Below are 15,289 nucleotides of genomic sequence, written 5' to 3' on the forward strand. Positions count from 1 at the left end.
GGCAAGACTTGTACAGCAGACCGTTCTCCATCTCTCACCATAGTTACCCAGTGCCCAGTCAGCGACATGTAACGCCCCTGTCCATGCTTACTGATCCAAGTATCAGTGGTGAAATGCACCCGTTCACACACAGAGTTTCTCAAGGAAGCGGTGATGTTGTGTGCGACATGCTTGTGTAGCGCAAGCACGCCTTTCTTGGAAAAGTAGTGGCGACTGGGCATCTGGTACTGGGGTACAGCGATGAACATAAGGCCTCGAAAATCCTCTGTGTCCACCAGGCAGAAAGGAAGCATTTCTGTAGCCAACAGCTTGCAGAGGGTGAAAATCAACCTCTTAGCTTTGTCATGGCTAGGAGGAAATGGTCTTTTAATTGTCCACATCTGAGGGACCGAGATCTGGCTGCTTTGCGGAGACGGCGTTGAGTAGGGTGTCCCTGGAAAACTGCCTGTCTGTGAGGAAAGTGCAGGCAGAGACATGATGTTGCCTTTATCCAAAGTTGGTGCTCTCGATGTCTGAGAGAGCTCTACACCAGCACCTGTTTCCCCTTCCAAAACAACTGACGACCTGCCAATCAAACTGCCTGTTGCGGTTAAAGAGGTGGAAGGTCTGCGTCGAAAAACATGTGTGACACCTGTCCCCACAGTCATAGAGGATGAAGAGCAAGCGGATGCACTTGAAGGGGCAGACGGTGGTTGGCCCGCTCCACATTGTAGCACAGTGAGCTTGTTATTCATGTGACGGTTCATGGACGAAGTAGTCAAACAAGTGAGTTTTTGGCCTCTACTTACAGATTGTGATGTCAAAAAAGGACCAGGCTAGGCAACTATTAGAGCCCATGCAACCTGCAGAGCCACCCCGACTTGTGCTCAGAGGCAGAGTGGTGGCTGAGGATGCAGTTGTTGACGTACTTCCAGTACTCCGTCTTTGTCCAGGAAGGTGCAAGCAAACCTCGTCGTCAGGTGCATCCTCCTCCACCGCCTCTGCTGACCTCCTCGAGTGCCTGACTGTTGACAGTAAGTGGGATTTACAGCCTCCTCATCAATCTGTGTGTTTGCACTCTCCTCGCCCTCAGACCTAACCTCTTCCTGCCCTGACTGAATAGTTAAGTTGTCATTCCAATCAGGTATCTGAGTCTCATCGTCATCAGTATATTCCTCATTGTCTCCACCAAGATGCGTTACAGTTTGAGACTGAGGATCTACATTATGCTCAGAAACATGGACATCAGGGCCTGAATCTGACTCACAAAGCTTCTCGGCATCACTGCAGATCATTTCCTGGTCTTTACTCACTGTAGCTTGGGAGAAGACCTCTGGTTCCCAGGCTATAGTGTGACTGAACAGCTCTGCAGACTCACCCATCTCTGGTACAACATACTCTGCAGGGCGGGTGGAGACTTGAGAGCTGGTAGAAAGCAAGTGCGCTTGGGGTGACAACTCAGAGGACTTGTTTTTTTGGATGTTGAAGTTGAGGTGGAGGAGAGGCCACTTGTTGGAGCACTTGAGATCCATTCAAGCACGTTTTTTTTGTGCATCATTTACCTTTGGTAGAGTTTTTCGGCTCCGTAAAAAAGAGAGCACATCAGATTGTCCACGGAAAGTAGTAGACATCTTACTTTTGCTGGAAGATGGCTTTTCTTCAGCAGATGTTACTGTAGCTTTACCACCTCCCTCACGGACACAAACTTTTTTTCCCTTTCCAACACGCCTGTTTCCCTTTCCACGAGCATCTGTCCTTTTGCGACTCATTTTGTTTGTGACTAGATTGGACACATAAAATGTCGTAGCAAAAATGGAGAGGTGGTGTACAATTCAGAGGTGGTCTAGCTTTGACAGCTAAAGAACCAACACTGACTATCCCTGACAATGAAACTGTGTCCCTAAAAATGGCAGCACTTTTGGCAATTAAAATTGCGTAGCAAAAATGGGCAGGTGTGTAGAATGCACAGGTGCTTTAGGTAGTTGGACAGCAAAGGAACACTAAGTTAGTATCCCAGACAATTTTAGTATACCACTAAAAGTGTCAGCACTTTTGCAATTAAAATTGCGTAGCAAAAATTGGCAGGTGTGTAGAATGCACAGGTGCTTTAAGTAGCTGGACAGAAAAGGTACACTAAGTTAGTATCCCAGACAATTTTAGTATACCACTAAAAGTGTCAGTACTGTTTGCAATTAAAATTGCGTAGCAAAAATCGGCAGGTGTGTAGAATGCATAGGTGCTTTAGGTAGCTGGACAGCAAAGGAAGCCTCACTTTCTATCCCTGCCAATGAAAAAAAGCACCAAGGAATTGCCTGAGCTGATGTAGCCAGACGCTGTTATATAAACCCCTGCACAGCATTGGCACGGACCTGCCTAGCAACAATGGCTATGAACGGCTGTAATGCAGCCCTGAAAAGGGCTGAAATTACAAGTAGTCTCTAATCCCTAAAGCGCTGTGTAGATTGCACTGTATGTCTATAGCGCACACAGCAGCAGCAGCAGCGGGAGCGGTGACTGTCACCGACCCACAGCAGAGAGAAAATGGCTGTGATGGGGAAAATGACCATGTCTTATAAAGCAAAGACATGTGACATGCACAGCCTATGACACATGCCCTTGCTTGTCTGGCAAAAATCCATTTTGCTGTGTGTGTCTGTGATTTGCTGACAGCCTAGTCTGCCCCACTGTACGTGCAATTAGGAAAAAAAAAAGGCGATTGCCATTCTTTCAGCACTCAGCAGCAGCACTGATATAAACCACGTCCCCCTCCCCGGACACTATACGCTGAATTTTGATAATATCATGATTCACAGTGACTCACACTATTACAGTGAAAAGCCAGCTACTAACTAGCTACGCTTTTTGGTGATCAAACCATTCTCGAACGTAACTCAAACTGCCGAACCTTTAGCAAATCGTTCGAGTTCGTCGAACGACTCGAACACCGACCAAAATCACTCGAACATGAAATTGGTGAACTGTTCGACTCGAACATCGCTCATCTCTAGAAGTGACATGCTGCATTTTTAAACACAGAGATTTTGTCACATTTTTGACACTCAAAACGCTGCGTTTAAAAAGCATTGTGCACACAAATTTTGCATAATTCACATAGACTTTGCTTGAAAAGCAAAACTCATGCATTTTGACAATGAGACGCTGCAGCTTAAAAGGCTGCAGAAAAGCTAGAAAAACCGCAAAGGGCGCACAAGCCCTTACCTGGGAAACATGGCCAGTAATTTAGGTATAAAAGGTTGCAGCAATACTGGTGATTGATGGGCTATCATGCGTCACACTTTCCAAACGTTCATTTGTCTATACTGTACAGTGAGAGGGATGGGAAAAACCTTGGTCTCTCCCTATAGAGGAGCTGACGAAGGGGAGACAGAAGAAACAGTTTGCAGCACAACTAATACGCTTAGCAGCAGCTGTCACGCAAGTGTGTACTGTCCCGGAAACTGGAGACCTGATCCTAACAAATTGCCAATCAATTCCCACTACAAGACTTCAAGTTCTGGATTCAAGAGAAATTAGCAGCTTACCACATGAGCAAATGAAATATTTTCAGAACACATATGTTTTGTCAGACCGCTAATAAAATGGTGCACATCGTGTTTAGCTCCAGTATCAGAGCAGAAGAATAACCAACCAAGATGAGAACAAAGCCATAGAAATTCTTTCTGGGGTTTATAAATTATTTGCTCATATGAATATCAGAAATGTTGGTATTATGTTTTTGCTGCATATTTTGTAGTAATTGTTAATGAGGGTTGTCCAGTACTGGGGAACCCCTGCTAAATAAATGTTAGGATCCCAATATAATAAAAACAATGGATATTCGCGTACTGCAGCTGGACTGTGATACCAGCAGCACTGTGCCCGAAGAGCAACAAAACTTGTATCACTAACAGCTTGTAATGAGCGGCGTCTGTTTGGCTGCGGTTCGTCAATATTCCATCAAAGCCAAGTCCATTCTGATGAGCTAGTAAAGGCTGCAGCGTATGATGAGCTCCTCATTGGCTGCAACCTGCAAGTGACACAAGGGACAGCGACGCTGACATCGGTGGAATGACACCGCTGCAGGAGGTGCGTATCCATTCTTTTTACTTGGGGTTCTAAAATTATTACACTGGTTTATTCCGGTTGTATGCGACCCATATAACCTATATGTCTAATTTTATTTTACATTTTTATTTTTGATTTTAGACTACATTTGTGATTATCAGAAGCATAGCTAGGTGGGGGACGCTATACACCGGTACCAATAGGACTGTATGAAAAAAAGCTCCGAATTGGAATTGAATAAAGAAAGAGATGTATCTCAATATTTACAATTAAAGGGATTCTGTCAGCAGGGTTTTGCTATCTAATCTAAAGACAGTAGGAAAGGGGGGCTTAAAAACTGGTTTTAGCCATGTGTCATTTATTAAGATGTGGGCTGTTGTTTACTTACAACGTAGGCTTTATCACTAGGACATTATCATTGTTGCCTTGTCCAAAGTCATCCAACCACTCCCCTCCTTTGATAAGCATTTCACTATCAATATACAATGTACACAGAGAGAGCTGTTTTGTGGGTGGGGTTAGCTTACTAAGCTCTGCTATATCTAAGAACTTTGATTGTGTCTCAGTAAAGTAAGTGATAGGTAATTGGATTCAGGGTTTCTTTGCCTACATTATGCTCCTCTCAGATGAGATAGTAAAAACCTGCTGACAGATTCCCTGTAATTTATTAAAACAATTTGTATGTTAGTGTTTAATAATATATAATGTAAGCCATGAATGTTGACTGCATTGGCAATGACATACAAATCTTTCTGGCCGCTGCTTACTATATGATTGTATTTAGCGGATGACATTTTGCCTTTTGAGTCTACAAAAAGGAGTTATAAGGCCATGTGCGCACGTTGCGTTTTTTCATGCGTTTCCGCAGCGTTTTGAGTTGCAGCGTTTTAATGCAAAATTGCATGCGTTTTGATTTCCAGGCAAAGTCTATGGAAAATAGCGCTTTCTTGTGCCCACAATGCTTTTATAAACGCAGCGTTTTTGGTGTCAAAAATGTGTCAAAATCCCTGCGTTTGAAGAAGCAACATGTCAATTGTAGAGTTGAGCGCGGTTCGCGGTTCGAGGTTCTCCAGTTCGCGGTTCGAGTGATTTTGGGGGCTGTTCTAGATCGAACTAGAACTCGAGCTTTTTGCTAAAGCTCGATAGTTCTAGATACGTTCGAGAACGGTTCTAGCAGCAAAAAGACAAGCTAATTACTAGCTGGCTTTCTGCTGTAATAGTGTAAGTCACTCTGTGACTCACACTATTATGAAATTTCAGTGTATAGTGTGCGGGAACAGTGCATTCAGATCACTGCTGTTTGGATAATGGCGATTACCATTTTTTTTTTTTCCTTGTCTTCCTTCCCTAAGCGCGCGCGTGTAGTGGGGCGGGCCAGCATGTCAGCCAATCCCAGACACACACACAGCTAAGTGGACTTTTAGCCAGAGAAGCAACGGCATGTGTGATAGGATGTCCATGTCACATGTCCCTGCAATGTAAAAACGGACATTTTCCTCCAGCACGCCATTATCTGCCTTCTGCGTCTTGGTGTCAGACACCGCTGCATAGCTCCTGTCTCCGATACTGCTGTGTACGCTCTATACACAGCGCTATACAGAATAGGGATAAAAGTTTCTTTCAGCCCTTGTAAGGGCTAATACCGGCAGGGTCAGAGCCATAGGTGACAGTCAGGTCAGTGAAAACAGATTTTAACAGCTACACAAGATGACAGCGTCTGTGTAGCTAAGGTCAGGAATTTCCTCGCTGCATTTCAACATTAGGAGGGATAGAAAGGGAGGCTTCCTTTCCTCTACCCAGACCCACAACCCTGCCACTGTACCCTCCTGCCCTTTGCACACTCAAGCTCATTGTTACTAAGCCATTATACTAGCAAACACTGAGGAAACTTAGTGGCATCCTAAAAGTGGCTGTTGGACTTCATTATTGTCCCACTAGTGCAAAGATATTTGCAGCACGTCTGCCTGCATTGCACACTCAAGCTCATTGTTACTAAGCCATTATACTAGCAAACACTGAGTTAACTTAGTGGCATCCTAAAAGTGGCTGTTGGACTTCATTATTGTCCCACTAGTGCAAAGATATTTGCAGCACGTCTGCCTGCATTGCACACTCAAGCTCATTGTTACTAAGCCATTATACTAGCAAACACTGAGGAAACTTAGGGCGGCTTTGCACGTTGCGACATTGCACGTGCGATGTCGATGGGGTGAAATCGAAAGTGACGCACATCCGGCGTCGCAGTCGATATCGCAACGTGTAAAACCTTTTTGATACGATGAACGAGCGCAAAAGCGTCGTTATCATATCATCGCTGCAGCCTCCAACATTTCCATAATGCCGGTGCAGCGACAGGTGCGATGTTGTTCCTCGCTCCTGCGGCAGCACACATCGCTGTGTGTAAAGCCGCAGGAGCGAGGAACCTCACCTTACCTGCCTCCCGGCTGCAATGAGAAGGACGGAGGTGGGCGGGATGTTTACATCCTGCTCATCTCCGCCCCTCCACTTCAATTGGCCGCCTGCCGTGTGACGTCGCTGTGACGCCGCACGACCCGCCCCCTTAGGAAGGAGGCGGGTCGCCGGCCAGAGGGACGTCGCACGGCAGGTATGTGCGTGTGAAACTGCCGTAGCGATAATAATCACTACAGCAGCTTTCATTAGATATTGCACGTGCGACGGGGGCGGGACTATCGCTGCAGCATCGGTAACACATTGTTACCGATGTCGCAGCGTGCAAAGCCTGCCTAAGTGGCATCCTAAAAGTGGCTGTTGGACTTCATTATTGTCCCACTAGTGCAAAGATATTTGCAGCACGTCTGCCTGCATTGCACACTCAAACTCATTGTTACTAAGCCATTATACTAGCAAACACTGAGGAAACTTAGTGGCATCCTAAAAGTGGCTATTTGACTTCTATTAGTGTCCTACTGGTGCAAAGCTATTTGCAGCACCTCTGCATTGCACACTCAAGCTCATTGTTACTAAGCCATTATACTAGCAAACACTGAGGAAAATTAGTGGCATCCTAAAAGTGGCTGTTGGACTTCATTATTGTCCCACTAGTGCAAAGATATTTGCAGCACGTCTGCCTGCATTGCACACTCAAGCTCATTGTTACTAAGCCATTATACTAGCAAACACTGAGGAAACTTAGTGGCATCCTAAAAGTGGCTGTTGGACTTCCATTAGTGTCCCACTAGTGCAAAGATATTTGCAGCACGTCTGCCTGCATTGCACACTCAAGCTCATTGTTACAAAGCCATTATACTAGCAAACTATGCTGCCAGTTTAAGGGCCGTAGTTGCATTGTCAGGGATAATTATTGTTGTTTATTCTGCTGTTAATAAAGCTAGACCACCGCTGCAATCTACACCACCTCTCAATTTTTACTACCACATTTTAAGTGCACAATCTTGTCGCAATCAAAATGAGTGGCAAAATGACAGATGCTGGTGGAAAGGGGAAGAGGCGTGTTGGAATAGGAAAAAAAGGGTTTGTCCGTGGGGAAGGTGGCAAAGCTCCATTAACATCTGCTGAAGATAGACCATCTTCCAGCAAAAGTAAGATGTCTACTACTTACCGTGGACAATCCGATGTGCTCCCTTTTTTACGGACAAGAATAACTGGAACAAAGTTAAATGATGGCCAAAAAAGGAAAATGCTTGAATGGATCTCAAGTGGTCCAACAAGTGCCCTCTCCGCCACCTCAACTACCGCATCCAAAAAACACCAGTCCTCTGAGTTGTCAGCCCAATCACTCTTGCATTCTCCCAGCTCTGAAGTCTCCATCCGCCCTGCACAGTATGATGGAACTGAGATGGATGAGTCTGCAGAGTTGTTCAGTCACACTATAGCCTGGGAATCAGAGGTCTGCTCACAAGCTACAGTGAGTACAGACCAGGAAATGGTCTGCAGTGATGCCCAGAACCTTCGTGACTCTGATTCAGGCCATGAGGACCAAGTTTCTGAGCATAATCTTTAGAGATGAGCGAATTGGTCCCGGTTCGGCTCGAGTACGGTTCGCCGAACGGAGGTCCCGTTCGAGTTCGGCTCGTCGAACGTTCGACGAATCGAACTTGAACTGCATAGGAAACAATGGCAGGCAATCACAAACACATAAAAACACCTAGAAAACACCCTCAAAGGTGTCCAAAAGGTGACAAACAACTCACAACACAACACAAACTCATGGGAAAGTGACAAGGACATATACTCATGCGAAAACAAAACAGCTGGACAAGGAAAAAGAGGAGGACACACAGATATATGAGTATATGCAAGAAAACATCGATTCCATTATTGTGCAACTTGAGCCCTGCTCATTTTAGGCTTCCAATCTGGATAAAGTGCCTGAGCTCGCCATGCACGCCTTGGGGATCTTGTCGTGTCCTGCAGCCAGCGTTCTCTCGGAACCTGTCTTCAGTGCTGCTGGGGGTCTGCTGGCAGATAAACACACGCGTCTGTCCACTGACAATGTGGACATGGCTCTCAGAGGACTTTTCTTCCCCTGGGTCAGCCAGGGGACGGGAAAGGCACGCGTATTTTTGAGAGTGCTTCATGCAAAGCATCTTTTTCATCTTGAAAATGGCGGTCAACTGATGCCAGTCAAGTGGGGTGTGTGTGGCCCAATTAGTGGAAACGAGGGAGACTGTGGTTGGAGTCCCCTCGCTGTGTTTCTAAAAGAACCAAGATGAACAAGTCATGGCTCTCAGAGGACTTTTCTTCCCCTGGGTCAGCCAGGGGACGGGAAAGGCACGCGTATTTTTGAGAGTGCTTCATGCAAAGCATCTTTTTTATCTTGAAAATGGGGGTCAACTGATGCCAGTCAAGTGGGGTGTGTGTGGCCCAATTAGTGGAAACGAGGGAGACTGTGGTTGGAGTCCCCTCGCTGTGTTTCTAAAAGAACCAAGATGAACAAGTCATGGCTCTCAGAGGACTTTTCTTCCCCTGGGTCAGCCAGGGGACGGGAAAGGCACGCGTATTTTTGAGAGTGCTTCATGCAAAACATCTTTTTCATCTTGAAAATGGGGGTCAACTGATGCCAGTCAAGTGGGGGGTGTGTGGCCCAATTAGTGGAAACGAGGGAGACTGTGGTTGGAGTCCCCTCGCTGTGTTTCTAAAAGAACCAAGATGAACAAGTCATGGCTCTCAGAGGACTTTTCTTCCCCTGGGTCAGCCAGGGGACGGCAAATGCACGCGTATTTTTGAGAGTGCTTCATGCAAAGCATCTTTTTCATCTTGAAAATGGGGGTCAACTGATGCCAGTCAAGTGGGGGGTGTGTGGCCCAATTAGTGGAAACGAGGGAGACTGTGGTTGGAGTCCCCTCGCTATGTTTTACATGATTTTCGAAGGGCATGACATGCCTAAGAGGTTGAGTTTCATCATCTGCAACTTGTTGGCAACAGAAAGGCTGCCTTTACACCCTTTTGAGACCGAGGATTTTCGAGACCTTATGCCCATTGCAGTGCCCCAAGAGCCGATGGCCAGTCGTCACTCCTTCTCCAAGAAAGGCGTGCCCGCGCTACCACAGTAGGTCCCACACAACCTCACCGATTCCTTGAGAAACTCTGTGTGTGACAGGGTGCATTTCAACACAGATACTTGGACCAGTAAGCATGGACAGGGGAGTTACATGTTGCTGACTGGGCACTGGGTAACTATGGTGAGAGATGGAGAAGGGTGTGCTGTACAAGTCTTGCCGTCCCTATGACTTGTGTGTCAATCCTTCCTCTGTATGTACAAGTTCCTCCACTGCTTCTGCCTCCTCAACCTCGTGTGGGTCCTCCACCTCGGCCCAAACCCTGTGTGGTCAGGCCACCCTTCCTTGTAACTGCGCCCAAGGAATCCCACACACCTCCTTACTATGCTGGCAGCAGAGCTCAAGGCCATCATGCGGTCAAATGTTTACTTTGAAATGTAGGGGAAATGTGAGACACCGCTGAGGAATTGTGGACGGTTAGCTCTGGAGAGTGAGACCGAGTTTCATCAATGGTTGTCTACAGTCAACCAGCAGTCAGGGAAGGTCGGGTGCGACAATGATGCAAACCAGTCTGCGACCCTTCTTCAGGGCAATGTGACACACGTGCCTTGTATGGCTCACGTGTTGAACCTGGTTGTCCAGCAATTTTTAAAACACTATCCCTGCCTACATGGCCTTCTGCAGAGGGCACGGTGTAACGCCTGCCTGGATCGACACACTCAGATGGGCTGTAAAGGATAGGCTAGAGGCAAGCCACTCACCAAGCTGGACACCCAGAACCCTGAAACCCTTTAACCCCTATACAGTGATTTGGAATTACACAGGGCCCACATTGATCAATACCTGTGGAAGGCTGCAGTTCCAGAGAATAGTAGTCATGCAGGTTCAAAAACATTAATTGAGGAAGAGGAACAGAATGGGATGGCCAGGACTTAATCAGAAAACAAGCAGAGGTGAAATGCGGATCGGCCAACGAGGTACATAAACAGCAAGCAGGAAACGTAGTCAGGTAACAAGCACACAAACTCATAAAACTGAACTGGGGGTAACAGTAACAAGAGGTTCATAGCTTTGTCTGGCAGTGGTCTGCAGACAGGAGGGGCCTAAAAAAGGGTGTGGTGTCTTCCTATTGTGACCAGAGTACAAATTGATTGAGTGGACTACGTTGGTGACTTAAAAGCCGTGTGCGGCAATGATGCAAACCTGTCTGCGGCCCTTCGTCAGGGCAATGTGACACACGGGCCTTGTATGGCTCACGTGTTGAATATGATTCTCCAGCAATTTTTAAAATACCATCCCGGCCTACATGGCCTTGTGCAGCGGGCACGCTGCTATGTGGTCACTTTCATCCTTCGCACCCAGCAGCTCAACAACTTTCATCGCTCCGGAAGTCTTAGGGTCTGGCAGTTAAACGCCGGAAATGCGATGTTCCGACACGCAGGAATTGGAATCTGCACATGTTGCAGCGTGTGTGGCAGCACCGCAGAGCCCTGTTGAAATACGGTATGACGTATACCCTGGGCTAACTTGATCCAGAGGTGGTGCAGATCACGCTGCTGGAGTGGTGTCAGATCAAGGACCTATGCACCCTTCTACACAGTTTCCAAATGTCGACGAAGATGTTTAGCACTGGCAATGCCATTCTCAGCGTGACAATTCTGGTCACCTACATGATGGAGCACACTGTAAGCATTATTCGGAGTCAGGTATTGGTCCAAGAGGAAGGTGAGGAAGTACAGGAGGAGTCATATGCAGAAGGGATAATAAGATCTACAAGGTCCATACGGTAAGCGGCACCTAGGCAGCAGTTATGGTGGGGGATAGGGATTAACAAGGGCGCATAGTATCAGCAAAAATTGTTGAGGAAGGTGCAGGAGCCATGAAGAAATGGAGGACGAACTTGCGATGGGCATGGAAGACTCAGCAGATGAGTGAGAGCTTGCTCACATGTCGGTTGTGCGAGGTTGGGGGGAGAGGGCAGAGGAAGGAGGCACGATTCTCACCTCTCTGCCACCAACACACCAAGGACTTGGTCCTCCTGGATGCACAAGACACATGAGCGTCTTCTTGCTGCACTACCTACAACATGACCCTCGGATTGTACGAATTCGAAGTAATGCTAACTACTGGGTTGCCACACTGTTAGATCCCCGGTACAAGACAAAATTTGGCGAAATAATTCCTGCCATATAAAGGGACGCACGTGTACAGGAGTATCTTCAGAAGGTGTTACGCAATCTTCGATCTGCTTTTCCACTAAACACCAGTGCTGCACAGAGTGAATCTCAACGGTTTGTCATGGATAGTAGGAAATGGTCTTTTACTTGTTCACATCTGAGGGACCGAGGGGTGGCTGTTGTGCTGAGATGCCATTGAGTACGGTGTCCCTGCAGAGTTGCACTTTTGGTCATATACAAAATGAGTTGAAAAAGGACAGATGCGGGTGAAAAGGGGAACAGGTGTGTTGGAAAGGGGAAAAAAGTTTTGGTCCGTGGGTTTGGTGGTTAAGCAAAAGTAACATTTGATGAAGAAACACCATCTGTTACGGTGGGACTGGCAGATTTGGATAAGGTGGTATATACTATGTTACAGCTATATAACGAAAATTAATAAGAAAAGAAAGAGAAAGGTATATATCCCCATCAGCAGTCAGTGTCCACCGTGCTCCCAGATGGAAAAGGAGAGGTTGGCAACTGGAAGGTTCGGTGGAGGATACAGAGCTGTGTGGCTATGAAACTAATAGTAGCCTGAACCAAGTTAGACGCCACTCGGATCTTGAGACTGGGAGCCCTGTTAGCGTCACAGGGTCCACACGCCCACCCAGCCCAGGAACTCCCTGTTAACATCACAGGGGCCATTCAGTACGCTGACCGTGTGCATTGGGGCCACACCTGTGAACAGCAGGCGCATCAGCAGCAGCAGGCCTGTTAATGCCACTGGGCTGCACAAGCAGGACTTGTAGGACAGGAGCTGGTCTTAACCGTTCTGCGTTACCAACTGTGGTGGCGGCCTGCATCAACGCCCTATCCCTGCCTACCTCTGGCCTAAAGCCACAATGGGTTCAACACATGGAGGTGTGCTCTTTCGGAGCATAATAGAAGACTGCGCACCTCCTTGTTGTCTCCAGCACCTTCTATAACCTGGGTCCGCCCCAAACCAGGGTGGACCACAATGCACCTCCTGGAGACAAAAGCAGAGTGACACGTCATGAGTGGCATAACTAGCGTCGTATTTGGAACCGCAACTTCAATGATGACCTCATGGCTGTCATGACCCAAACACCTCACCAGTCATCGTCTGACCATCAATAATGAGGTGACAAGTCATAGGGGCGGGCCTCTGCAAGCCATTTGGGAGTGGCCTGGCCAAATCGTCAGAACACCTGATGCCCTGTGGTCTAAATGGGCCCCCCACATCACGGGCAGGGCCAAAGAGTTCATTACCGGACCTAGTTTCTGATGCAGTAAGTGCCTGACCATAGTCAGTTGCATGAAATACAGTCTCTGAAAAAAGACTATCAGCTTTAGCATGGTGTCTATGCACAACACAGGACTTAGACCCGTCACGCAGTGCAAGTACCTGTGCAAAGAGGCTTTTCGCACTAAGTGTGGGAGCATGCGCTGTAGCCCGAAATGAAGACTTAGCCTCAGGAATGGCACAGTCAGGCTGAGCATACTCACTAGGCGAAACACTGGAGTTAGGCTGCGGCTGGGGTAATTCGTCACACGCATGCGCACTAGCTGCCTCTCCACACTTACACGTGGAGGAGAAAGCAGCCAGCTGGACAACCCGAGGCACAGGCCTAAATGGCAGCTGATGCCTGGGCGCAACTGAAACCGCAGCAGGCTGCTTGCGTTTAAGGCGTCACCGTTTTGTAACAACAAATAACATCCAAAAGAACAGGTGTACTTCTTCCCATGGATAATCTGATATGATCCCTTTTTTCATGGACACGACCATCGCTAACAAATGTAGATGAGGCCAAATCAGCAGCTGCTTCAATGGATCTGAATTGCTCCATAAAGTGGCCTCTCCTCCACCCCAATTTTAAGATCCCAAATACTCCATTCCTCTGTGGTGTCAATCCAATCGCACTTGCTTCCTAACAGCTCTCAAGTTTCCACCAGCCCTGCTGAGTATGGGGTGACAGAGACGGTTGAGTTTGCATAGCTGTTCAGTCGCACTATAGCCTGGGAATCAGAGGTCTGCTCCAAAGCTGCAATGAGTACAGACAAGGAAGTTATTATTATTTTTATCATTATTGATTTATAGAGCACCATTGATTCCATGGTGCTGTACATGAGAAGGGGGTTACATACAGAATACATATACAAGTAACTATAGACAGACTGGTACAGAGGGAAGAGGGCCCTGCCCTTGCGGGATTACATTCTAAAGGATTTTTGGGAGGAGACAGTAGGAGTTGTTTAGGTTGAGCGTCAAGTACGTATGGTGGTGGTGTCATTGAAGGTTATAGTCATTTCTGAACAGATGAGTTTTCATATTCAGTTTGAAGCTTGCGGGTGTAGCAGATAATCTAACGTGTTGAGGTAGCGAGTTCCATGAGACAGGGGAAATGATCTGCGCAGATAGCCTGAAGCTTTGTGACTGGGATCCAGGCCCCGATGAAGAAGGTGCTGAGCCTAATCTACACCCTCATTTCCAAATAGTAAATCCTCCTGGTGGAGACAATGGGGAACATGATGAGGAGCACAGATACCTGATTGGAAGGACAACTTTACTATTCGGTCAGGGCAGGAAGAGGTTGTCTCGGAGGACTCAGGACGAGGGGAATGAAAACACACAGGGTTATTGATGAGGTTGGAGACAAAACTCACTGTCAAACCAAAGTCAGCCAGTCGATGAGGTCAGCAGAGGAGGTGGAGGAGGATGCTACTGACGACGAGGTTACGTTGCGTCTTCCTGGCCAGAGACAAAGTACTGGAAGCACGTCAACAACTGAATCCTGGACCACAACTTTGACTCTGAGCAGATGTCGTGTTGGCTATGCAGGTCGCATGGGCTGTAAGCCTTTCCTAGCCTGTGAATTTTTGGACATCGCAAAGGATCACCCAAGTCATGGAATCTGTAAGATTTGTCAACAATCTGTAAGTAGAAGGCAAAAACTCACACTTTTGAGTACTTCCTCCATGAAGTATCACATGGATATGAATTGACAGTGTGAAGGTGTATTGCTCAGCTTTAGCAACTGTCAACGCAATATGCTTATTTGCCGTTCATTGCATGCATTGTTGCAGACTACACACAAGGGGCTGCTGTTTTTTTGGATCTGCCTTTGGTCACTATAGCGATAGAAAATTGCTCTTCGGGGGTGGACTTGGAGATGCTGTCTATGAACAGAAGGAAAAGCTAAAGGTGTGTGTTACAGCAAGGAGCCACCGCGGAAACACTTTGTTCAATTGTGAGGGGAGTTGGGTTGTACTTTGATGATGAGCACTGTAACGTCAGTGAGCAGCATCCTGTGCCACAGACCAACATTCTTACAGTGCTGTCTATACTGTTTACCGTGAGAGGAGCGTAAAGTCTGTATTTCTGGCAACTGGACATCACAGTACCCCGGTACGGTAGGCTGTGCCCCGACAATAATGCGGGCACAAAACACTTTGTTTTATTAGCAAAACACATATCTGTTCTGGGTAGGCCGACTATATAGACAATAAGACTTGCTGCCTCTGCACTGTCAAATTGTCACGTACAGTTTAAATCATAGAGGGACAGCAACACATGTTTGCATTGACTGTTGC

Source organism: Anomaloglossus baeobatrachus, chromosome 9, assembly GCF_048569485.1.
Source record: "Anomaloglossus baeobatrachus isolate aAnoBae1 chromosome 9, aAnoBae1.hap1, whole genome shotgun sequence".
Classification (NCBI taxonomy): Eukaryota; Metazoa; Chordata; class Amphibia; order Anura; family Aromobatidae; genus Anomaloglossus; species Anomaloglossus baeobatrachus.